General features: G+C 42.7%; 1 long non-coding RNA gene across 1 annotated transcript; it reads right to left on the bottom strand.

The window, feature by feature from the left end:
* Positions 1 to 15,337: 15,337 nt before the first annotated feature.
* Positions 15,338 to 24,474, bottom strand: LOC140697902 (uncharacterized). Its single transcript, XR_012075283.1, has 3 exons — positions 24,368 to 24,474; positions 17,950 to 18,029; positions 15,338 to 15,552 (listed from the first exon to the last, which is right to left on the bottom strand). It is a non-coding gene; the product is annotated as an uncharacterized lncRNA (long non-coding RNA).
* Positions 24,475 to 24,846: the final 372 nt, after the last annotated feature.

Genomic DNA, 24,846 nt, shown 5'->3' with positions numbered 1-24,846 from the left:
TGGCAGAACTCAGGATAGGCTCCTTGGCATAAAGCAGGGGTGGGGGGTGGTGTCTCAAGATGGTGAAGCAGAGCAGGGTCTTTGGGACTAAGTAGACTTACTGTGGTCTCTTGGATGACTGAGATCCTGTCCCTGCAATAAAATGTGTGCCAAAAGAGCCCTGTTGCCCTCCCCTTGCCAGGGAGTCCCTGTTGTTGGTCACTTACTCTTCATCATTTATTCTCACCCACAAGCTCGTCATGATACCTCCACCTTCGGGCTGGTGAATTTCCAGACAGGAAACCCCTCTCCAGGTATGACGTGTGGAGACAAACTGCCTTATTTCAGCATCAGTGGCGCTTCTTGGAAAGCTCCTTACTGTGGACTGGCATGGGAGTGGGTCCTCGCCGCTGGGATCTCAGCTGTGGCTTCTGTGTGGCTTTGACTCCAGCACTGGGCACAGTGGGAGAAACACAGCAGCACCCGTCACAGAGGTGGACGGGGCAGGCATTTGGAGTATTGTTCTGTCCTGGGATGCTTTCTCAGGAGGGAATCTCAGAAGGCCAAAAGCAAGGCCTTTGGTTCCAGTGCTTATCAGCTGAGTGATCCCGGGCAGCTCCACCTCTCCAAGCCTCAGTTTCCTCATCTGTAAAATGGAACTCTACCTCATTGGATTAAAGGAAATACATAATAGAAGGCAATGAGTATAATGCTTAGTATGTAGTGAGAGCTAATAAATCGAATCTCTTTTATTATCAGTACAGAGATACTTTCTTACCACTTCTGCTGTTGGAACAAGGCATGTCTTCCCCCAACAATATCCTGGTGTGGACCTAGTTCCACATCTCCACGACCCTTAGTGCAGTCAGAGTTCCGCATTGTGATAAAGCATCAATCTCCCTTTGCTTCTAAGTCTGTGCTTTGGCCAGCAGTCCTCGGAGGTCAGCCTTGTACTCCACCTTCACCCCTCCTAGTCTCTGCTGAACAGTGACGGGCACCTCCTCCACCATTCTCTCTCCTGCTCACTCCCTTCTCCCTGTCTTGGAACAGTCGCAGTTATATTTGGGTAGTTTTCTCCCTTCCCTTCAAACTTCCGTTTCTGGTCCTCTGGGTGGGTCAGCAAGTTTCCTGCTGACATTCTTCCCAGAGTTTGTAGATGGACTCACTGTCCTTTGCCCATCTACTGTTAAGAGTGGTGAACCCTGGTCCAGAAAACCAAACCCCGCCCTTTGACACCATATGAAAGTTCACTGCTCACTTCTCATTTCTCTTCTTTTCCAAAATTGTGACACCTCAACTGGAAGAAAAGATGCAAACACCTCCCATATCCTAAATGTTGAGCATCTACCAGGGACTAGAGACACATTCTAGAGTTCTTCCCAACTGTCAGTTTTCCAAAAGAGAATTTTATACTTATTTCAAAAATACTTTGATGGGGAATAGGATATAGCTTAGTGGTAGAGTGCATGCTTAACATGCACAGGGTGCTGGGTTCAATCCCCAGTACATCTGTTAAAAAAAAAAAAATATATATTATATATATATATATATATATATATATATATATATATATATGCCTAATTTTACCCTCCCCTGAGAAAACACAAACCAAACCAAAACAAGAAGAATAGAGAAGACATCCCAGCAAGTGGAGGCAGAGACAGAGAATCCAAGTTGCATTCTGAGTCCAAGAGAAGACTGGACCGTGTGAAGTGAAAGACTTCATAGTCCAGTTCTACATAAGACTAGAAAGTTGAACCTACAGACCGTCCTCACAGTTTAAAAAAAAAACCAAACTTTGATTGATTTGAATTGTTTTAACACAGGAGTGCTAAATTAGCTAAATTAAATTTTGCTTTCAAGAGAAATTAAACTCTTTTCTATATTATATAGAGAGAGATTAAGTGTGTTTTTCAGATTATAAAACTATTATATAGAAAATACATTTAAAGCATGCTAAACTTGCTTTGAGAATAATCCCCAAATCAAGTTCAAAATTTAGTTTGTAGGAAAACTAGAAGTAAACATCACAAAACGTTGTTAAACAAATGATAACTACCTACATATATGCAATTTACAGAATGCAGTTAAGCATCTATATGGCCACAAATAAACGTCTGTTTTCTTAGTGCTTTTTATGGCTTTTTCTGTAGGACAGAAAATAAAGTCTCTGGTATGAAAGTGGGGACTGTTCAAGTTCGCAGAGCACGTGGTCGTTAATCATCGGCTCCGTTGCCCTTTTCACATACGTAATCAAAGGGAATCATTGTCTACATTTCATCTCTCCTTCCCAACGTTCCCCAAATACTGATGTCAAAGTTCAGAAGTACAAGAACTGAACTCTCATGTCAAGGCTCCAGGTTCAGTGTGGCAGCCTGGCATTAGAACAGAAGTATCCTGAAGGCAGAGAGATCTGTCTTCAACTCCTTGCAGAAGGCATTCCCTCTGTGAGTCCCGAGTCAGAAGTGGGCTGACTTGCTGGGTCGGTGAGCTTGCCTGGTTTCTATTCCACAACACTCCTCTCCTGCAGCGAAACCGCAGGCTATGAATACACAAAAAGCTCCAGGGAGCTAAGTGGTCTGTTTTCAGTTCCCCTAAGCTGCCAAAATATCAACCTGACCGTAGAAAAACACTTAATATCATTACCCAACCTTTATTGTGAATGCCAGTCTGCAAAAGTGGGGTCAAATTCCTAGGACGAAAATAGACCTTCCAGTTCACTACACAGCTCTTCCTTATGGCCTTGTAGGGCAAAGACGCTTCCATCGAGGCCAGCTTGCTTGTGCACCGGTGAGATGGGCCAGTCAATTCAATTTGTGGATGACCCTATGCCATATGGATCATGACTGGCTTGAGTCGTCAGTTAATCATCAAGGAAATGGAGCCAGCCATCACGTGGATCAGTGAGCTTGGCTCTAATTCTTAGAGAACTTGATACATTTATTTTTAAACTCTATTCCTTGCTCTAGGGAATATCTATTATTGATCTAAGTTGGAGCAGAGACCGATTTATTAGTCCCTTTGGTAGAACAGCACAAGCCCCCGTGACACACTGGGGAATAGGAAATGGGGAAGAAGCTTGCCTTCTACGTCTGGGCAGAACAGAACAGAACAACGCCTTAGGTTTGCAGAACTTTAGGTTTTCCCCAGGCCAGCACCCCTGACATGAGGGTGGAGAGACAGTCATGCCTGATCATGGTCATCACTCTCCCTGTCGTGACTCGCGTATGGGAGGGGCTCAATCATCGAATACATGACTGGATGTATTATGAATGATTGCCCATGTTCACGTAGGATGAAATGGAAGAGACATCCAATGCTGCTTACCCACAGCCTATTGCAATAAATACTCCTCATCAATAGGGTATTGCAATAAATACTCCAAAGCCTCTTGCTTTGTTGAATTTCATCAGTTTCATACAGTACGTCTTTGGCCTGGAAGAGCAGAGAGGGAAGCTGGGATTTCATTACACAAAGTCCATTCAGCTAAACATGGCTTTTTGACATTCCACTGAACTCTGAGCCAAGAATTTCCGTTGTTTTAACTTCTCACCCACTTCTGGGAGAGGTGTTCAAACATATTTCCAGAACTTGAAATTAACCAACGTCCGGAGCAATGGCAATTAGAATCGGGGAAATCTAAAACTTGGGTCCGAATGATAACATGACCACTAAAAGAACAAATAAACCAACACAACAGCACTCTGCTCGATGGTTTGAAAACTTAACCTCCCAAGGCACTGTTGGAGTCTTGACATTTTAGGCCCCCAGCGGAGCAAACAAGAAACTGAAGATCAGAACTTGCAGGGGTTCCAACCAGACTCTGACTGAGCCAGCTGCACAGGAGGTGGCAAGTCTGATTGTCCACAGCCCCCACTAAGTTCCCAAATCCCTGCTCTTCTGGGTAGCCACCCATTGCCAGGCCTCCTTTCCGTGCGCAGCTGACTCTTGCAGCCTCCAGTTTCCCCCGTGGAACCAAGCCCATGTAGCATTGATGTGGCTCCGGGCGTCCCCGGCAACCAAACAACACCTCTGTGTACCAGTGGCCTGCCTCCTGCGTACTGGGTGGGTCTGCAGTTCTCAGGAGGAAAAGCCATGTGCCAGGATAAGGGTGAAGGCTGCCCATTGTTGCCACCCCCCCTTTAAAAAATATATGCAAGTCTTTCTTCAGATTTCCTGGGCTGTCTACAAAAAGCACACACTTTCTTTGTTAGCAAAAGCACTGTGCCAGTTCAGGGTTTTACTTTGCTTCGCTGTCAGTTTCATCCTTGCTCTCGTGTTTGATTTCTGACACCACGTATTTTTACTTCCCTCTTGATTTTGGCATCTCTTGTGTTTTCTTCTTTTATCTGTCTCTCTCGGCTCTCCTGCCTCATCCACTTCAGTTGTAGGCGGCTGGCTGGTTTGCTTTCTTTGTGGATTATGTTAAGAATACTAGTTTCGTTTCACTCCTTTAAAGGTCCCCTAGGTGCTAACCTTTCCCCCCTCTATTTTATTGTCAGTGTCAGTTTTTAATACCATCTTTCTAATTGTTCCTTTCCCCTTTGTTTCAACCTCTCAAAAAAAGAACAGTTCAGTTCTGTCTGGGGGTTTCTCTGCCCTCTTTCCAGGGGGCTCTTTCAGCATCTGTGTTGAGTCTCTGAATCACACACACACACACACACACACACACACACACGCTCCCCTCTTGCTTAACTAATTGGCCATAGCTATCCTGGGGGTTTCTGTGCTTCTTAGAGGCCAGTGTGATTGAATTGGCACTTTGGGACTCTTAAACTGAGCACATTTAAAAGGTTGATTTAGAGGGAGCTTTGACAAAGGCTCTTTTAATTATTTTTTCCTCTGCTTTGCCAGTGCACACTGCTGTAGCCCGTCAGAGGCCGGTCCCGGAATCGTTAGGGGGCCAAGCCATTAGGTGTTCCTGCTTACGCTGCAAATATAACAGGCTTATCACGTAGAACTCTGTCTCCAGCTGGTTTAAAATGTAGGTGGTGCCAGTGGGTAGCAGCTGTTCCAGGCTGGGAAGCCAAGAGACAGTGGGGACGTTTTGTGGTACAAGGAGGTCAGAGTTGATGACTCCATACAGTACACTGGACCCTTCCGGTTCTTCCCCCTCTGGTGGCCGTGGATTTGGAAGGGCAACCTGCCTCCGAGAGTTCCCAGGTGCCACCCTCCCCTGGCCAGCCAGATCCTAGGCAACCTTAGCACTGCCTTCAACACGTGGGCCCAGAACACTCAGTCACATTGCAGATAATGAATAATTCATACATTTGTAATTCAAATAGTCAGAGGGATGCATAATTCAAGTGAGAAGTTGTTATTGTAAGTGTGGGGGAAGCGGATTCATTTCAGAGATTAAAAAAATTTAAATTATTGTTTTCCTTAGGTTTCAGGGTTGGAGCAGCCTCTATTTTTGCAGCTGTCTGATCTGAATCGGTGCTGGGCTTAATGGCTTTGCCACAGTGCTGATCAGATAGGACACTGCTTAATGGGTATTTCACCCCATAACAGGTACTGATTTGCTTTTTTTCTCCTGAGAAATGAAGTTAGTGTAGACATTCTATTTGTTCTCTCTCTACGGTCATGCTTGCTTCCTGCTTCAACTAGGGTCGCAGATTAAAAAAATTTATTAAGAAGGGTTTCAACCATACACACAAAGGAAAGAGACTAGTATAATGAACCCCCGTGTGTCCACCACTCAGTAATAGTAACTATCTAGACATCCTCTCTTATTCACCTAGATTCCCTTAAAGCAAATCCCACATTAAAAAATCGTTTCATCTGTTTCAGTCTATACACTTCAGCATGAGAGCAGCTCTTCTCGACTTTTGGGAAGGAGGGCACATACGCCTATACTGCACCCAAAGTCCAGGAAGGACTCGTTGGTGACATGCTCCAGGGAAGTTGTAGTTTTGTGGTGGTGGAGGGCAAGCAGCAACCCGGCTTCACCCCCAGTGACATCACATAGGAAACCAATCCCCGGAAGGAATGCCTCCGCTTCCCTCCACCCCTCAGCAGCGGCCTGGCATCATGGGAATTTGCCTTGTCTGCTTGTTGCTGGTAACATGACTCTCTTTCTTTTTACGCCCGTATCAAGTTTTTTCAATCTCTCTTCCTAGCTTATGGTTGGGACACCAAGCTAGATTTTTCACAAGCAAGCTTCACTCATTTTTCATATTTTCAATACAAAGTAGACACTGAATGCTGTGGTTAGGATGATGAAAGTTTACTGGAGCAAAGAAAAGAGTGTCATTTTAACATAATGCCCCTGGACATAATACTTAGTCATGTACAGGAAAAGCCTGAAGAATTTGTTTATCATTTCTAATTCCTGGAGTTCAGATAACATGGCTGGAAAGAACCCTTCCTAAATCTAATATTAAACTTTGTTTACAAGAGGTGAGCCTTACTTTTTATAATATGTTCCTGAAAAAACTATGTATACACTGTTTTGCTCTGTTTTTTGGGGTGAGGGGAGTGGTAAATAATTTCTATTGAATCTGGAGTTCAGAGGAATTTTGAAATAAATCTATTTGAGAAGTAAAGAATTCCCTTTTACCAATGAATAAACTCCCTCTTCATTCATTCATTCATTCATCTAACACTTTTGAGCTCTAAATACTTTGTTAACTTGTACAAGCTATAAATTTGGGTTTGGGTGCATCCAGCATTATCTAGCTGTTCCCCCCCCCCCCATAGTGACCTCACTGAGTGCAGTAACTGATACGGATCACACTGGGATAAAAGCACATCAATATCAGGAAAACATGAATGACTGACATTTTTCACATCTACTGTCTTACAAAAGCAGTGTTAAGTACAAAGACACGGCCCTGTGGTAGGGTTTGAAGGGTCGAAGACCAGCCGGTCTCCGTGTCTCCCTACTTCTGACTTGTTCCGGAAGAGGCTCAGTCAAGAAAGCATTACCTGGGAAAGTGTGCAAACATCATTAGGTATTTCTAAAATAGCAGATTATCCCACGTAAGTGCATTAGGCTTTGTGAGCATCACAGGGCAGGGGTCCGAGGCACCGGAAGGATTTGCGGGCCTGTACATGAACACGGGCTTGTGCTTGCGTGCGCATGCGCGCACACGCTCACACCCCCAGGGCTGATGGCACCACGAGCTCTGGCGTCACTGAGGAATGGAAGCATGTGAGTTCTCATGCCTCCCTTCACACCCCGCTTTGGGATTTGCTCTCGGCCACAGCCATGCCTTAGCTGGAGGTGTTTCCTGGGTCCTCCTGTCAAGGGCAGACATGTGACCGGCTCCAAAGCCAGGTCCCCATGCTGTACCAAATAGTCACAACCGGGATCTTCTCATGGTATCTCATCCCGATTTAACTAGAACCCTGCCAGCTCCTGGTGGCTGCTCTTTTGTGCTTTTGTCCTTTGTCAGCACGGCTCCCCGGTTCTGCCTTTGGAGCTTCTGAGGGGAAAGGCCTCCGTAGGACTCAAGTCCTTCTCACTTCGGCGGCCGTCCTGGGCCTAGTGCCTACTGATTTTCCCTGCTTATCCCCTTGAACTTTGAATGCTTTGATCTTGGCTTCTTAGCTGTTAATATTCTGCTTCTCAAATTCTGCTTGTTTTGGAATGCTTGAAATGCTACGCTCTATTTTCTCCCAATTCTTAAGCAATGGGCCTACCTAACACCAAAACATACTTTTTCATTCACAGGCTCCAGTAGGGAGAATGTCCTGCTTTTTTGCTGACTGCCTGGTGACTTTGATAGTGGATGAAGTTTACTCAGTGGGGGAGACAGATCAGGCTCTTCAGTTTAAAAATTGTGCCCTGCTGTCCTCAGCTTTGGGACAAATAAAATTCCCATTACTCTTCTGACAGAGTGATGGGTCCAGGAGATGGTAAGAAGTCCTAACGGAGGACCCCAGCTACCTCGTAGCCCAGCTCTGATCCTGCCAAAAACTGCAGGAAGACGTTTGCCTCATTTCTTGCTCTGCCTGGTGTCCCATGGGTCATGTCAAAAAAACTTTGGGCTACATTTGGAATCTGGCAAATTCTGAAAATTTCCCTGAGACATTGAGTTCCACTTCTTCTTTTCATTAATAGATCCATATTCTTTTTCCTCCCAGTTTTCGGGTGTACAAATTGGGTTTAAAGACAGTAAAGCTTTCAAATCCAGGTGGATTTTGAAGGCCTAGAAATAACTGCTCTGGTTGTTATTTTTGATTTTTTTCAAAAGCTCCATGTCCCCAATGCCTACTTTTACAAATAATTTTACAAAGAATTACAAATTCTCCATTTCTGTTGTATAGCACATACATACCTGAAAGCAGAGTGAGTGTCTACTGGCTGCTGTTGTCCTGTTTGGCTGTAACGTGCACAGCACATTGAGGTTATAAATATATTTGAGCTGAAAAATACTAGCTTTAAAAAAAATCTTTGTAGAAATTATAGGCACTTGACCAAGACACAAATTCCAGAAAGAGACCAATTAATCCCAACATTCTGTATCTACACAGAAATGAAAAATGGCCAAAGAGCATCGTACGCTATCAGTTACACTGACATGTTCTAAAAAAAATATGTCTGCAGGAGAAAATACCTCAATTCTTTTGTCAGTTCTCATTTTACTTTTCAAGAGTCTGCTCAACTCCCACAGAAAGTATGTAGGGCAGCATTAATCTATGTATCAACCTGTCCATGATTTTAAAAGGCAAAGCAAAGAGTACTCTTACCCTGCCATTTTAGAACTAGTTTCTTCCTGTTGCTCTTCTTTTCTCTGAGACATTTGTATTCTCCGTCCTGCCTTGTGGCCCCATGGGCTGGCACGCTTCCCTGGATGGGCACCAGATTCTAGCGGGATGAATGTTCCCCTCATGTAATCTGAGTGAGGACCACAGTAAGTGGTGCTGCAAGTTACACTAAACCAAGGATTACCAGGAGCAAAAGGAAAACAGGATCCATCATTTCAGAGTTCAGCCCAGGAACCACTGACACCCATGGCAGCATTTGACAGCACAGATAGGAAGATTTATGGGAAAATATCCATGCGATTTGACCTGATCCAGGAATGATTTTTTTGGGGGGGGGGAGTTTCAGAGGGCAACATTAATGCATTTTTTGCTAAAAATAGAATATCTCTTCCAAAAAGGGAGACTTTGGTTATCTTCCAAAATGATTGGGTCACCATATTGTAAGATAATACTTAAATGCAATTAGCTCCTTGTACTATCCAGAGTGTGTGCCAGGAATACATGATTACATCTCGTTCATTATCACCTTTCTCAGCTCATGGGCCGCTATAACCATCATTTTCTTCCAAGGTCAGCTGAAGTTCCCGCAATGAGAAGTGTCTAGGTATATTTAACTTTGGGGATGGGTCCAACATGCCACTTTAAAAGATGATCGTATTGTTTTTCCTGCTTTCCATTTCTGAAAAGGCGAGGCTTTGGCCCGTGGGTACTCGACATATCTGGCTGCAAACAGGTTACTAGGAGCCAGGCAATGTGGTGCCTAATTTCAGCATTCACTTAAGTAAAATTATTTATGACAGTCCCTCCAGGGTTGTTTTTTTTTTCTTTTCCTAACAAGGGAGATGTGCAGTCTCAGCCAGACTGAAGGAATATTTGCATTCGGTCTCAGCTACTAATGCATTTAAAGCATGGCCTTGAAGGGTTAAAGTAGGTATGGTATATAAGAAATTAGATGAAGTGTCCAGAGAATGGAAGGCATTCACCTAAAACATCACTAAATCAAATTCTCAAATAATCACCCAGCTTAACGTGTTTTACATAAGCAGCTGAAACAACAACAGAAGAACTCTCTAAAATGGTAGGGCCATCGCTTCATATCAGGCATTTGGTCACCGAAGCCACAGGGATCTGGGTAGTGGAGATGTGCGTTGAGAGAACTGTCATTTATAACCATCCAGGTTTGTGTCTCGAACTGAAAGTGCTTTCCAGTGTGGCAGAGAATCTGGACCACACTTCATGAAATGGTGAGACAATGAACACAAGGAACACAGGCTCCAATTTGGAAACTAATGAGGGTTCTAGAAATATTACGTGTCAGAGCTGGATGAGTCTTAGAGATTAGTTGTTTTAACTTCTCTTTGGTTGCACCGATTCTGCAAGCCAAAACAGAGGAAGGGAGGTGCAGGAAAAGACCATCTGAGGTGCTGTCCTCATTGGTAGGTCCGAAAGTTCGAGGAGCCAGATTTCACAGCAGGAACACAGAACGGGCTCTGTCATTTGCGCTGAAACGGAGCAGCTGAAGTCCCGTCTTCTTATCCAAAAGCTTTTTGTGATAAAACGTTCCATTTGACATTAATAAGATAGTTTGTAAGTTGTTGCATCATTGTTCTTACTTGGCAAAAAAGAAATTTCTTTTCTTACTAGGCTTGATCTTGGTTCAGAAGATGAGATTGGTTCAGAAACTCATGAATAGAAGGGAGGAGGTGGTCACAATCGAACAGAAAGATGGATTTATAATACTCTTGATCTTCTTGTTAACTTGGCTTATTACTTAGCAATTCCTAACAAGTGTAAATATGGATTACTTAGGGAAAGTAATTCCAGCAAAATAGCTTTTCCAACTGTAACTGTGTGTGAGAGAGAGAGAGAGACAGACAGACAGAGACAGAGAGGCAGTGTTGCACTGCTGCGTGTGGCTAGGCACCAACAAGAAAAGTATGCATAACACTTCTAAGCATCCGTGAGTTCCCTGTTTTCAAAGGGAGTAACAGTTACGTACATTCACGTGGTCAAAGGGAGGCGAGTAACCTTCTCCAATCTGGTATTGGAAATGGAAGTTAAGAGTTGGAATCCTGGCATTTCTGAATGTCAGACCTGGGCTCAGATAATCGAGAAATCATTTCTCTCCTGCTTCCGTTCCAGGATTGATTACCCAGCAGAACCTATTTCACCTGAACTTTATACAGAACTTTTTCACTCCCTCCTCCCTCGAGTAAATAGACTTTTATCCAGTAAATTAAATGCTGCAGTTAGAGAGTGTGTTCATTGTTTCATTGTTGGAGGGCAGGGCCAGCCCTGCCCTGGGCTCTCCTTAGGTTCACGGTAGCACTGGTTCTCCAAGTGTGTTCTGTGTACTCCTGGGTCGCCAAGCCGTTTAAGGGAGATTCATGAGATCAAACTGTTTTTTATGACATGGAGATATTATTGACCTCTCTCCGTGGGTTGGCTTTTGTATTGCTGATGCATTAGCAACGGTGTGTGAAACTGCCGGGGCCTAAAGTCAAAGCAGTGGCACCAACCTGTCCTAGAAGTCATTGTGGTCTTCAGTGTCTCGCGTGTTTGCTTGTAAAGCATGTGAGGTCCGCTGAGGTGTGCCCTTATGAAGCAGTAAAAAGTATTAATTGTATTCATCTTGATCCTCAGTTACAGGTCTTTTTAATATGTTGACAAAATGGGAAGTACACATCCAGCACTTTGCAGTGTGCAGAGGTGCCGTGGGGGTCTTGAGGACAAACTCCTGTGTAGCTGCAGGGGTTTGAGTTGTGTGCTCAACGAGCTGCTTTTTTCATGGAACGCCATTTTTACTTGAAAGAATGACTGGCAAACTGTTTTGACTCGGACCTATGGCAGATGTATTCCTGAAAATGAATTAAGCAAGCTGTCACTTCAAGGAAAATAACCCACAATATTTGTTACCAGTCATAAAATTCAAGCTTTCAAGTGCAAATTAGATGTTTAAAAAAATACGTCTTCCACTATGGGCTTGACAGCTTCCCCAAACTCCAGTACTTTAAAAAAAAATATTTATTTATTAAAAAAATTTTTTTATTGAAGTGTATTTGATTTACAATGTTGTGTTAGTTTCAGGTATACAGCAAAGTGATTCAGTTATACTTGTATATATTCTTTTTCAGATTCTCTTCCCTTATTGGTTATTACAAGATATTGAATATAGTTCCATATGCTATGCAGTAGGACCTTGTTGTTTATCTATTTTATATATAGTAGTGTGTATATGTTAATCCCAAACTCCTAATTTGTAGCATTTTTTTAGGTTTCACATATAAGAGATATCATATGATATATGTCTTTGTCTGACTTACTTCACTTAGTATGATAATCTCTAGGTCCATCTGTGTTGCTGCAAATTGCATTATTTATTCTTTTTCAATGTTGGATAGTATTCCATTGTATATACGTACCACATCTTCTTTATCCGTTCATCTGTTTATGGACATCTAGTTTGCTTCCCTGTCCTGGCTATCGTAAATAGTGCTGCTATGAACATCGGGGTTCCTGTTTTTTTTTTTTCTATATCCAGAGTTTTCTCTGGATAGATGCCCAGGGGTACTAGATCATATGGTAACTCTATTTTTAGTTTTTTAAGGAATCTCCATACTGTTTTCCATAGTGATTGCACCAATTTACATTCCCATCAACAGTGTAGGAGGGTTCCTTTTTCTCCACATCCTCTCCCGCATTTATTATTTGTAGACTGTATAATGATGGCCATTCTGACTGGTGTGAGGTGATACCTTATTATAGTTTTGATTTGCATTTCTCTAATAATTAGCAATATTGAGCATCTTTTCATGTGCTTGTTGGCCATCTGTATGTCTTCTTTGGAGAAATGTCTATTTAGGTCTTCTGCCCATTTTTCGATTGGGTTGTTTGGTTTTTTTTTGATATTGAGCTGTATGAACTGTTTGTATATTTTGGAAATTAAACCCTTGTCAGTTGCTTCATTTGCAAATATTTTCTCCCATTCTGTAGGTTGTCTTTTCATTTTGTTGATGGTATCCTTTCTTGTGCAAAAGCTTTTAAGTTTCATTAGGCCTCATTTGTTTATTTTTGCTTTTATTTCCATTACTCTAGGAGACAGATAGAAACAAATATTGCTATGATTTGTGTCAGAGTGTTCTCCAGTACTGTAGTCATATTAACAATGTAATTTTCAGGCTATTATATAATGAAATGCTTCAACATTTGGAAGATCTGGATAACTCAGTGAGTTTCCAGATGATCAGTGCATGATGTTACAAAGTCATGCTTAGGTTCATAGTGAAATATAGTCCAATAACAGAGTAAAAAAATTCATTGATAATGGATTCAGATTCTGTTTGCAGCTGATCTTTTAAAAGAAGCTTCCAGTTGTTGAGTCTGAGTATGGTATCAAAGAGGAATATCCACAGTTACCTGAAAAGGTGACAAACTATTCCTCCTTTTTCCAGCTACACATCTGTATAGAGCTGGATTTTCTTTACATATTTCAACCAAAACAACATATCACAACAGATTGAATGCAGAAGATACAAGAACCTGGATGGTCATTAAAGAGACTTGTGAAAATATACATCTTTTGCTAATTTATTAAGAACATGGTTACTTTTCATGAAAATGTTATTTACATAAACATGCAAAGGGGTTACTGTTAAATGAATCAATCCATAGTTTAAAAATTTCCCAGTTGAAAATTCTAAAAAGGTAAAATATTGATAGATACAACCTACATCAACAAAAGCTCTTTGAGGTCCTCAGTAATTTTTAAGAGTATAAAAGTGTCCTGAGATTTTAAAAGATTGATAACTGCTATTCGACAGGTTACAGTGATGGTCTCTGGGTCTCTCAGATCTGTTAGGAATACCCTGGGAAATTATCAAAAGTAATGAAAGAATTTGGGGACTGGAAAAATGGAGAAGAGTTTCTTTGAAACAAGGGTGAATGGTGTCTAGGATACCACGTAAATGCCTAAGGTTTCGATCAGGTCACTGATGGAAAATAAAGGCAACGTAAAGTATCAGGTAACTTTAAAAAGGCTGCCTTTCCCTTAATTGGTCCTAAAAACCTTTTCCAGCTCTTCATTTAAAAAAAGGATTTGTGACTAAAAGAATTAAAAGAGCAGGTTTTAAATGAACAGAAACTCAGTTGGAATCTCAGCAAGGCCACCCCATTAGCTGTTTAATCTGGGCAAATCTTAGTGGTTACCTTATGTATAGGCTGGGACAGTAGCACGTACAGTTATTAGGTATAAAGTGTGGCACTGCATTGTTACGTACCTGACCCAGTGCCTGGCACTTGGTAAGTGTTCAGTAGATGTTAGCAGGTCCATTATACACCGGTCAGAATATGAAACATTTAGGAAAACAAAGAGTTAACTTTGGAAACAGATCTGGCACAAATATGGCAAATGGTGACCCTTCCTCATCTAGATAGAGATTTAAAATTTTTTTATTTTATTTTAGCTTTTTTGTGTGGGTAGGGGGAGTGAGTAGGCTTTTATTTATTAATGTATAATGGAGGTACTGGGGATTGAACCCAGGACCCCATGCATGCTAAGCACACCCTCTACCACTGAGCTGTACACGGCTCCCTATAGCTCTGAAGCTTCTGGGCTCAAGTGGCTTGAGTTCCGGGAAGGGTCCATGGGCCTCTTTATCCGTCTGGCTGTCACTGGCAACCCCCTCCTCCTCCAACCCTCCCCAGAGACTACTGTAATTAGTAACTGAGCAAGTAACAACTAAAGAAAGTTTTTAGAGAAAAGATGAGCGAACCAAAAAGAGAGTTCACAAGTTTCCTGGACGCAGCTCTTTCTTTTCCAAATCTGGTTTTTGCTGGCGGTGTACCAGCGGTCTCTTTTCTTTGCAGCCAGGGATTTTAATGGCATTTTTTAAAGTCCTAGATTTCCCTTCTCTACTCATTAGTAGGTTTCCCAGGCCTTTCCACCGGAGCTCAGCCGGCTGAGGACCCAAGATCACAGAAGGTCCTTTTCCCAGAAACACTGGCTGCTCCCTGCCTGCCGTGTATTCTCGGCTGGACTGCTCTGGAGAAGCAAACACAGTCTCCACTCCCTCTTGTCCCAGGAGAGAGGGGCGGAGAAGGGGGCTGCACCGGGAGCCAGACAGGTGGGGTCTGCTCTTCACCAGCTGTGTGACCCACCCCCCACAAGTTTGCTTCTCTGAGCCTCGGTCTGTGAGACCACCCTGCCAGCTCAGAGTGCTTGCTTTTAAGGGGACAGCCCCTTTTGGGAGCATGGGCCTGTTTTAGCCTCTTTGGCTGTAAGAACCAGAGACACAGCTTGAACTACTGTAGGCACAAGACTTAGATGTTTTCTTCAGGCTTAATATCACTCTCTCTTTCTCTATATCTTTTAAAATCTCTTCTTAAACCTTGATTCCAAATTAATCTTCCTTTCCTGAACAAGCATTTTAGTATATCTTCCCCCCCCCGAATGGGCATTAATCTTTTCTCCCGAATAAGTATAAAACATGTGCAATGTTCTTTTGGCATTCTGCAAGAATCAGTGGTCTGCGTGGCCAAGAATCAATTTATTAAAGTAGCAAATTTACTACAAAGAATTTTGTAAGTTGTATATGAAATAGGAGCTGTTGAGAGCTAACGATAAGCTTTCTAGTCTTTTAAATGGGTTTGGCTAGTCTGTTTACTAGGATCAGATTTATCACTGAGCACAGAAAACCCCAATAGATATCTGGAGATTCTGCCGGGTGAATGTGCAGTTCTGCAGTGACAGGGACGCAGGCTTCTTGATCTGATGGCTGTCCCAGGAGTGGCCTCCATTCTCAAGTCCACGCCATAGGTTAAGACTGCTGCTCTGGCTCCAGCTTTAACCTCCATGCTGGCTTTCTAGGCATCAGGAGGGAGGAAAGGGAAAGCCTATAAGAATTCTTTCCAGAAGTTGCATAAAGCACTTGAGATTATATCCCATTGGCCATAATTCAGTCACATGGCTCCATCTGGTAGCAAGAGAGTGTGGGAAATGCATTTTTTTATACCAGGCATGTCATGTGCAGGCTGAAAATGGATTCTATTACTCTAGAAGAAGGAGGCAAGTAGCAGCTTCTGCCTCCCATGGGTTTTCTGTTACTCTCACCATGGAGGGGACGGTGCTACGGGCTAGACCAAAGGTTGACAAACTTTATTGTAAAGATAGCAAATATTGTCTCAACTGCAACTTCTCAATTCTGCTATTGTCGTGAAAGCACACTAGACAAAAGGTAAATAAGTGTGGCTGGATTGGGCACATGGGCCTCAGTTTGCCTTTTCCTGGGCTAAACAGTAATACTAACACTAAACATAACACATTCTCCGCTTACCATGTATGTGCTAGGCACTGTGCTGAGTACCTTACAGGCATTTCCTTAGCTATTCTCTCCAAACACTCTGTGAAGAAGGTCTCACCAGCATCAGCATCAGCATCAGTTTCATCTTTGAGGCTCAGAGAAGTTAAGCAATTTGCTCAAGGTCACACAGCTGGTAAGTGTTAGATGGGCTTTGAATGAAGACATTGACTCTGCAGCCGACCCTTACCTGCTCCCCAAAAATGTCTGGGCAAAGGGGTAAACAGAGCCTTGTGACCAGGGATTTGCTCCAAGGCAGTAAATTTAGAGGGCACAAAAGACTTAGATAATGAGTTTAAAAGCTTAGCACCTAGTTAGCAAGAAGAGTTAAAATGGGAAGAAACAATTACACAGAGATGGTTGGTAAGAAAACTCATTGTGAGCCACATTACGAATTCCATTGTTGATTTAAGGGCTGCTGTAAGTGTTCTCCTGGGCACCCAAATTTCTTTGGATCAGAGTAATGTACTACATGTAGGCTTTGGTGGGGGCTCTTGGTGGGAGGGCATGACTGTGCGCAGGTGGGAGTTGGTTGGGACAGTCATGGACTAACACATGACCACGATGAGTGTGTGGCCCCAAAGAGCTGTGCTGGGGATGGCACCATGGTTGGAGGTGGTCCTAGTGCTAGGTGAGCACAGAAAGAGACAGGATTTCAGAAATTAACGAAAGTTTGGCTGAGTTGGAGAAATGAGATGGAAATCTCAGGCTACGTCAGTGGAGGCCAGAGCCCAGGTAAGGTCTGCTTTTAAATAAAGGAAGAGATCTTTGGGTGGGAGGAGAGACAAAGGAGAAAGCGCCCTCAGCTCTTGCTTTCGGAGAAATGCTTGAACCGAGCGGGAAGCCTGCCTTCTCTGTAAGTAACTGGCAAGTCTACTTTTCAAGCAGCTTTGTATGACATATAAACAGATTTCCCTGGAACGATACTGTCTCCAGGGAGGGCTGCTCAGCTAAGCAAAGCGTGGGCCTCCTCTGCTGAGCGTGACTTTGCCACCACAGGCCCGGAGTTCCTTTCCAGCTTCTTTATGACTCCTGGAAAGCCATCTGATTTCTCAAATCAGGGATAATTTATTAGGAAATCCTGCCATTTGTGACAACATGAGTGGACCTTGAGGGCAGTATGCTAAGTGAAAGAAGTCAGACAGAGTAAGACAAATACTGTATGATCTCACTCATATGTGAAATCTAAAAAACTGAACTCGGAGGAATAGAAAACAGATTGGAAGTTGCCAGAGGCCAGTGGGAGGTGGTGGATGGGAGAATGGGTGTAGGGGGTCAAAAGGTGCAAAATTCCAGTTATAAGGTAAGTAAGTCCTGGGGATATAATGTACAGTGTGGTGACTGTGGTTAATAATACTGCCTTGTGTATTTGAAAGTTGCTAAGAGAGTAGATCTTAAAAGTTCTCATCACAAGAAAAAGAAATTTGTAACTATGTGAGGGGATGATTGTTAACTAAACTTACTGTGGTGATCAGTTCACAATTTATATGTATATGAAGTCATTAGGTTGTACACCTTAAACTAACACAGTGCTATATGGTGATCACATATCAATATGATTGGAAAAAGTAAAATAGAAAAAGATAAGTCTAAATAAGGATGACTTACTAGTGATGTAATATTAATAATCTGAACAATATATATAATGTTCAGAACACTTGTTTATGCATTATCTCATTTGATCTTCATAAAAACTCTGAAGGGAAGGGTTAAGCAGAATGAAACTAACTGACATTGACCTTGGATGCGACAGGTGTGACTGCCTGGATGCTTTGACGTGTGCTACCTTGCTCAGTCCTCAGCCTTCCTGGCAACTAGGTGTTATTGTGTGTTAACAACATTTTACAGACGGAGAAGTACACTCAGAGAAGTTAAGTAATTTACCTGACAACTCACGACTCACATGTGATATTATTGGAACTTGAACTCAGTCTTCTGACATCAGTTTCATTGCCTCTCTTACTATTTTTCAGCTGTGGGTCCCTATAGAGGGTATAATAAGGAAGTCAACAGTGGTGGGTGTCAGGGACTTCCGAAGACAACAGATTTCATCCAAACACCAGAGCAGCTAGTCCAAATAAAATGGAAAAGCAGCAGTAGCAGTCTCCAAAGAGAATTAACCAGTGGAAGAAAACCATGGGGCCTCACAAGGTTGTGCAGATCCAGCCTGGACATATAGTGGGCACCCAGTAAACCTTTCTTTATTAATATAGACCTGTGCTCATGATGGAGCACTGAAATTAACCAAGAAACATTCGTTGATTCATTTATTCATACCTTCAGTTGACAATTATTTAGGTCAAGGCTCTGTTGGGATGCTGGGAGTAAGAAGGTTGACATGAAGCCACTACGTATCATCAAGGCCATAGGAGCCTTTAGATGGATGTCCATTGTGATGGGTTTGTGTCCACACAGTACCTGTTTTAAATAATTTGAATAGCACCAGTGGATTCAGCAATAAACAGATTCTTGCCCTTGTGGAACTTATGTCTTCATGAGAAGAGAAAGTCTATTGAAAAAAAAATCAACTAATAAAGAAGTCAGGCAGTGAAAATGATCATAATAGAAATAAAATAGGGTGATGCTATGAGGGTGACACCATTCCTGATCTTCATCTTGTGCTTAGATTATTGTCCTAAGATATTTGATTTTAGGTTAAATGAATATAAATAGAAATTAAATGCAAACTTGAATAAAAAGCAATGAAAGCAACAACAACAACAAACCAGGATGTGTGATGTAGGCTCCTTTAGGCTCAGTGATCACAAAAGGCATTTCTGAAAAGGGGATACTTAAGCTGGAACCTAGTGTCAGGAAGGAACCAGCCTCTGTGAAGGCCCTGAAACAGGATAAGTTTGGTGAGTTTGGGGAATGGAGAGATGCCCAGTGTGGCCGGAGCACAGGGTGACGGGGAGACAAGTGCACACAGGAGGTCAGACGGGAGAATGTGGCTGATTCATTCAGGGCCCAGAAAGGGTTTGAATTTCATGGTGAATTTCAAGGAAGCCATTGGAGGATTTTAAACAAGGGAGTGACATGGTCTGATTTATGTTCTTAAAATTTCATTCTGGTTGTGCTGTGGAGAATGGATTCTAAGGGGGTAGGACTGGGTACGGGAGGTCTGCTGGGAAGCTTTGATAGTAGTCTGGGGACTGGTGATGTGAACTATGGAGATAGCTACAACAAGGGAGGAAAGTGGGTTGTTTGGGGGTATATTTTGGGTATAGAGTTGACAGATAATTCGGACATGTTGGAAAGGGAGAGGAATCATGTTTACCTCCTAGGTTTTTGGCTTGAGTAATGGAGATGGAGAAGGCTGGGAAAAAGCAGATTTTACATGAAATTCTGTTTTGGACGTGTTAGTTTGAGATGCCTGCTGGGCATTTAAGTCAGTATACTTTTATGTGCAAGGCCCACGGTATGTAAAGTGACCTACATACATAGCACACAGAAAACCATGGTCATGAGCTCAGAAAGGATTTCTTAAGGCTGTTGTTCTGGAAGTGTGGTAAAGTGTGAGCATCCAAGGTGATTATTAATTTGGGAACTAAGATTTGTACAGAAGAGGAGTAGGAGATACATTGGAGGAGACAAGAGCCAGCTCATGAAAGGCCTTGTAAGGAGATGATGGGGAACTCCAAGGGATTTGAATGGAGGATGCTGTGAACACACTGAATATTCCAAGCATCATGCATGGGAGATTGGAGGAGGATGAGGCTGGATTCAGGGTGAACAATGAGGATTTACTGCCAACAGTCCAGGTGAGAGATAATGAAAGCTGGAACTCAGCCAGCGACTCTATTGAGGAAGATGGGGAGGCAGTCAAAAGATTTTCAAAAGATGGATTTAACTGTACTTGGGGAATTTTTGGCTATTAGAGTGAGAGAGGAGTCCTCATTGAAATGGGATTTTAGCCTAGGGGCCTGGGTAGATGTCCGGGCCATTAAATGAGCTCCAGACTACAGGTCCTGGAGGGCTGGGTAGAGCTGATCCGATCCTGTGTTTCCTGTGCCAACCCCACGGCCCCTTTTCTGGGTCTGAGGAGCTGATTTGCTTGTAGCAGTTCCATGAAGGGCTTCCTGATTCATGAAAGTCTTGTCGAATGGGTGAGAAGAGAGGTGAGGGGATACCTGGGGGAAGCGCAATGTTTAAGAGGTAGGCATTAAGGAGACTTGGGTGGCAGGAGAACCAGACATCAGAGGAGCCAGAAACCAGCAGAGTTGAAAGTGAGGGAAGAGTCAAGGCAGCACTGGATGCCAAGGGAAGACCAAAGGAGATGAGGCCGTACAAGTGTCCTTTGGATCAAGGCTTGGGCAGTAGCATCAGCTTGAGCAGTTTCAGAGGCAGTGAAGGTGGACGTCAGGTGGTGGCAGGTGGAGGGACAGTGAGGACAGAGCACAGAAAATACTCAGTTAAAGACCTGTGGGCAGTGTGGACAGAGAATTGAGGGATTTCTTCCCCAAGGTTCTCTGTTTTCTCTGGAATTAGAAGGGAGAAGATGATGTCCTGGGGCTGAGGGAAGCAGCATAGAAGACAGAGATCAGTGGTGAATTTGAAAGACAGGGAGTTTTAAAGCCTCAACTTTGACACACAGAAGACTTTGATGTTCATTTCAATCTTATCTTGACCTTAGAATTGTCCTTCAAGGCCAATTGCCCAAGAGACTTGACTAGAACTTAAGTTAACGGAAGTGCTGAGCCGTGAACTCCTGAGCCTCAGGTCACAGAATGATTCTCTGTCAGAACTCAGAATTACTCCTGTGAGGGGAGCCTTGGCTCCGGCTCTTGAGCCCAGTTCCATCAGACTTCAGTTTCATTTAGTGTTCTGGGTCAGGCCAGTTGTTTGTTTTCAGTTTGCAAAATTGATTTGCTTTAGCACTTTCATGAAACACCAAAGAGCTTGGGTTTGGGGGTTTGGGACCTCGAGCCATTGCTGACTCCGGTAGAGGCCAGGGAGAGCTGTTAGGAATTCTAAGTGTTGCTCTTCAGAAAGAGATGTTAAACTCATGTTTCTCCTGATAGATGTTGGTTGCTGTCCAGAGAAAAGTTAAAGTTCCCATTGCTTTTTCCAGAAAGAGTAATGGGGAGCCCTTGTGTTCCAGCCAACAATCCCTCTTCTCAATAAAACAAATAGGTTCTAATGTTGGCAGCTTTCTGAGCTGTTGCTGAGAACATAAAGCCTGCTCTGTCTCTCTCTCTGGTAAATATATAGCAGGCATTTAACTCATTACAAGATAAGTCCCACTGAGATGGCTCAGAAGAAGAGGTACCAGTTTTTAATGTTTTCCTTTCTTATTTTATGTTCTTTTCCTCAGCTTTATTAAGGTATAATTGACAAATAAAACTGTAATCCATTTAAAATGTATAAAGTGATGATTTGATAAATTTCTCCTTTTGTGACTAATTCGGTCCCTGGAAGAGACACAAATAAACTTATTTAGTAACAGCGATTTAAATAACATTAGAGAAGTGAATTATTTAAAGAAACAATGTGGCAAGATTCCTAATGTTCACCCAATGGTCAGGTGCTCCTGAACCTTTCCCAGCTCTTATGGGCTACGTTGGGTCATGGACTAACTCTGGCCAATAGGGAGATGGACAGAAGTGATCTAAGCCATTTCTTGGCCTGGCAATTAAAATCATCCCACAGGATTTTCTAGCTCTTTTTCCCCTTCTGTGATGACCATGGAGGCCATGTGTTCTAGTTGGCATGCATTTAAGATGGAAGAGGGCCACTCAATTCATATCAGGCATTATGTGATCAAGAAGTAAATTTTTACTGTGTTAAGCCATTGAGTTGTTGGGGTTTTACCATTATTGTAGCATAGCTTATCCTAACCTGACTAATACACATATCAAATGATAGCATCTTATCAGGAAAGACAAGGTCTTTTACAAGTTCCCAGATATAGCAGACATTAAAATGAGACAGCAGGGTTTTCCCATCTCAGACCTGTCTGCAAAGGTCTGCCTTGGCCTTAAGATCATAGTCTATCCCTCTGCAGACATTTCCAGAGAGCTTTACATTTAGTTGTTATTATGGACCATAAGCTGTAATAACAAGCATCTGACAAGAAACCAAGACTGTTTTCCTTTGAGGCTACAACTTAATGGTAGTCAAAAGAATGACTCTTTCTGTTTAGTTTACTCATGTGCTGGAATCTCCCTAAGCCTCAGTAATCTATGAGTAAGCTGTGCTTGTGATCCCAGTAACCTCCCACGTTTCACTGTCTCTTTGTGCTGCCCTCTGGTACAGAGCCTGTGAAAACCTTTTCAAGTGTTACTGGGGATCCCTAGAGAATGCTTGTATGCAATAATGAACAAGTCTGGTTATCTAGGGCTATCAAATGGTATGTTCCATCTTTTCTTTTGTGCCAGCCTCCTACACTGGGTTCCACCATCTCTGCCAGGTATTCCTTCCAGCTGACCCTGGACATAGCTGGTCCTGAGTACATGAAGGACCATCTGTAGTTGGGCACTATTCCTGTTTTTGCTGGGCACATCCAGTAGATTATCCTCATGAGTACATGGTGCTAGTGTCAGAGTTACCTCCCCCTTCAATCACTAAGTCAAGCTTGTCTGTCTAGTTCTCTCAACCCGTAGAATAAATATTACACAGGAGACTTCTGTTTGGCCCACCTCCCCAACTTTCCAGGTATACATCATACACATAGAATCGAGCAGTATTTACAGGGCTAATGGAGAGTCTCCCATTACACCTATGATTACCATTCACTTAAACATTTTGTTGATGTTGATGTTAGAAGCTTATTAAACTGCCCAGGAGATTCTTACCCATTTTTCTTCACTCACTCACTTTCTTTGTCCTGGGCTTCTACCATGTTGCTTGCCTTGCTCCAGGAGAAATGTGGTAAAATGTAGAGATTAGGAAGCAGATGTCTAAGAATGTTGGGTCTCCTCACTGGACCACAGTCTGGATAATATCTTCCTTCCATCTGCCCACTAAAACAGAGCCCCAGACTCAATGGCACACCCTGAATCTGGAGTGAAATCTTGAGGACCCTATTCCATCTTCATGAGATAAGCTTCATCTAAATCTGATCCGTGGAACCACAGCTAGCCACAAGCTGACCTGAGAAGGCTGGCCTGCTTGGGGTCATTCCTGTTGTTGCCATCTTATTGAAAACCCTTGGTACAACAGTCAGTAAAAATGTTTTGCAGGGTTTACTAAGCAAGCCAGTGCTTTGAAAACCCCACTAATATTTAAGAATCCCCGTCAATGATGTTTTTGTTCATGGACAAATATGAAGAGTCTTATCTGACCTATTTCCTCATCAGTGATGGATGTATTTTTTTGAGGCCCTTCTATGTGCAAGGCATTCTATAAGACTCCTTGCATATATTATTTTTCATGACAACCCTGTGGACTAAATGTTGTTTCTCCGTTTTGCAGAAATGGAGATTGAAGTACAGAGAACCCAAGTAAATTGCCCGAAGTCATAGACGTAGTAGATGGCAACCTTGTGATTAAAATGAAGTCTGTCTCTGTTCTTTTTTTTTTTTTTAAACCATACTGGATTATCATAGAGGAAAGTTTGTAATCACCCAGTACTATTTATCTAGACTATGCAACCACTCCTGGGCTCATTATAAAGGTCCAGAGTAGTCTTGAACCCTGTCAGCTCTGGTCTCTTCCACGGCCTCTGCCTCTCATGCTTCCTGATCTTAGACAGCAGGAGTAGGAGTGGGGATTTTTAAAAAAAAAACTAGATCAGATATACTGAACACATCTCCCATGAAAAATAATTCTCAGAAACATTCATATTAAGAAAGAGAGACATTTTCCCCAACTTGAAGCACACTCTGCGTGGATTTCCCTCATCCATATTGTAATAGCTAAAACAATTTAAAGCAATTCACTCATTTATTAATGAGTGGTATCATTAGCTTCTTTTTTTTATGTGCCTACTTTGAAACTTTCCTACTTTTCCACTTTTTACCTTCCCTTGCTCTGTCCAACCAGAAAATAACAAATAGGACTGATTAAAAAACATCACTTGCTCCTTAGCTGTTCTAAGACCTAGTCAAACCATTGAAATTATTGCCTAAAAAATTAGAGATGTAATAGAGGCACACACTTTACAAATTCAAATGGTATAGAAGGAGATTGAAAAAAAAAAAAAGCTCATTTCTCCTCGCCTCAAGTCTAAGGCCTGGGATTTAACTGCTTTTATTTATTGATGTTTGAATTATTTTGGTAACTTCTAGAAATATGCTTACACTTCTTTTTCTTAATTTCTCAACTTCGATTAGTATCTATTGGCTGACTACTAAGAGAGATGAAGGATTTTGCATACTTACAGCTATTATTCCCCACATGCCCTCCTCCTGACAATCGTACTGCATTTTCTGGGCTGGGAAGGGAGAAGTGAAGACTGGTGTCTGCCCACCTATCCTGTTGGCCGTCCTTTAAACAGTTACCCTGATGCCTGCTCCCCTGGTTCACTCCTGTTCTCTGCTGTTGACTCAGAGCTTGGCATCTCTTGAAACTCTTGTGTCAGTCAGGCTCTCATCAAGAAAACAGAATTCGTGCCAGATAGTTCAATAGAAGGGATTTAATTAGGAGAATTAATTACAAAGGCCTTGGAAGAGCTGACGGAACCAACAGGATGATGAAACAACTCAGATTTTAGAACCAGAGCAGTGTGAGGGCATGGGGTTCCCAGAGTTTAGCAGCTCAGCCTCCCCCTTGCCTGGTGCCGGAACTCCAGTGTAGTCACGCAGCTGGAGAAGGTCTGCAGGTAGGAGCTGGACCAGTGGAGTAGATGCAGTTACTGGTG

The sequence above is a fragment of the Vicugna pacos genome, chromosome 8 (genome assembly GCF_048564905.1).
Source record: "Vicugna pacos chromosome 8, VicPac4, whole genome shotgun sequence".
NCBI classification, from domain to species: Eukaryota; Metazoa; Chordata; class Mammalia; order Artiodactyla; family Camelidae; genus Vicugna; species Vicugna pacos.
Note: the sequence above shows the minus strand (reverse complement) of the source record. Positions and strands in the feature narration are given on the sequence as shown.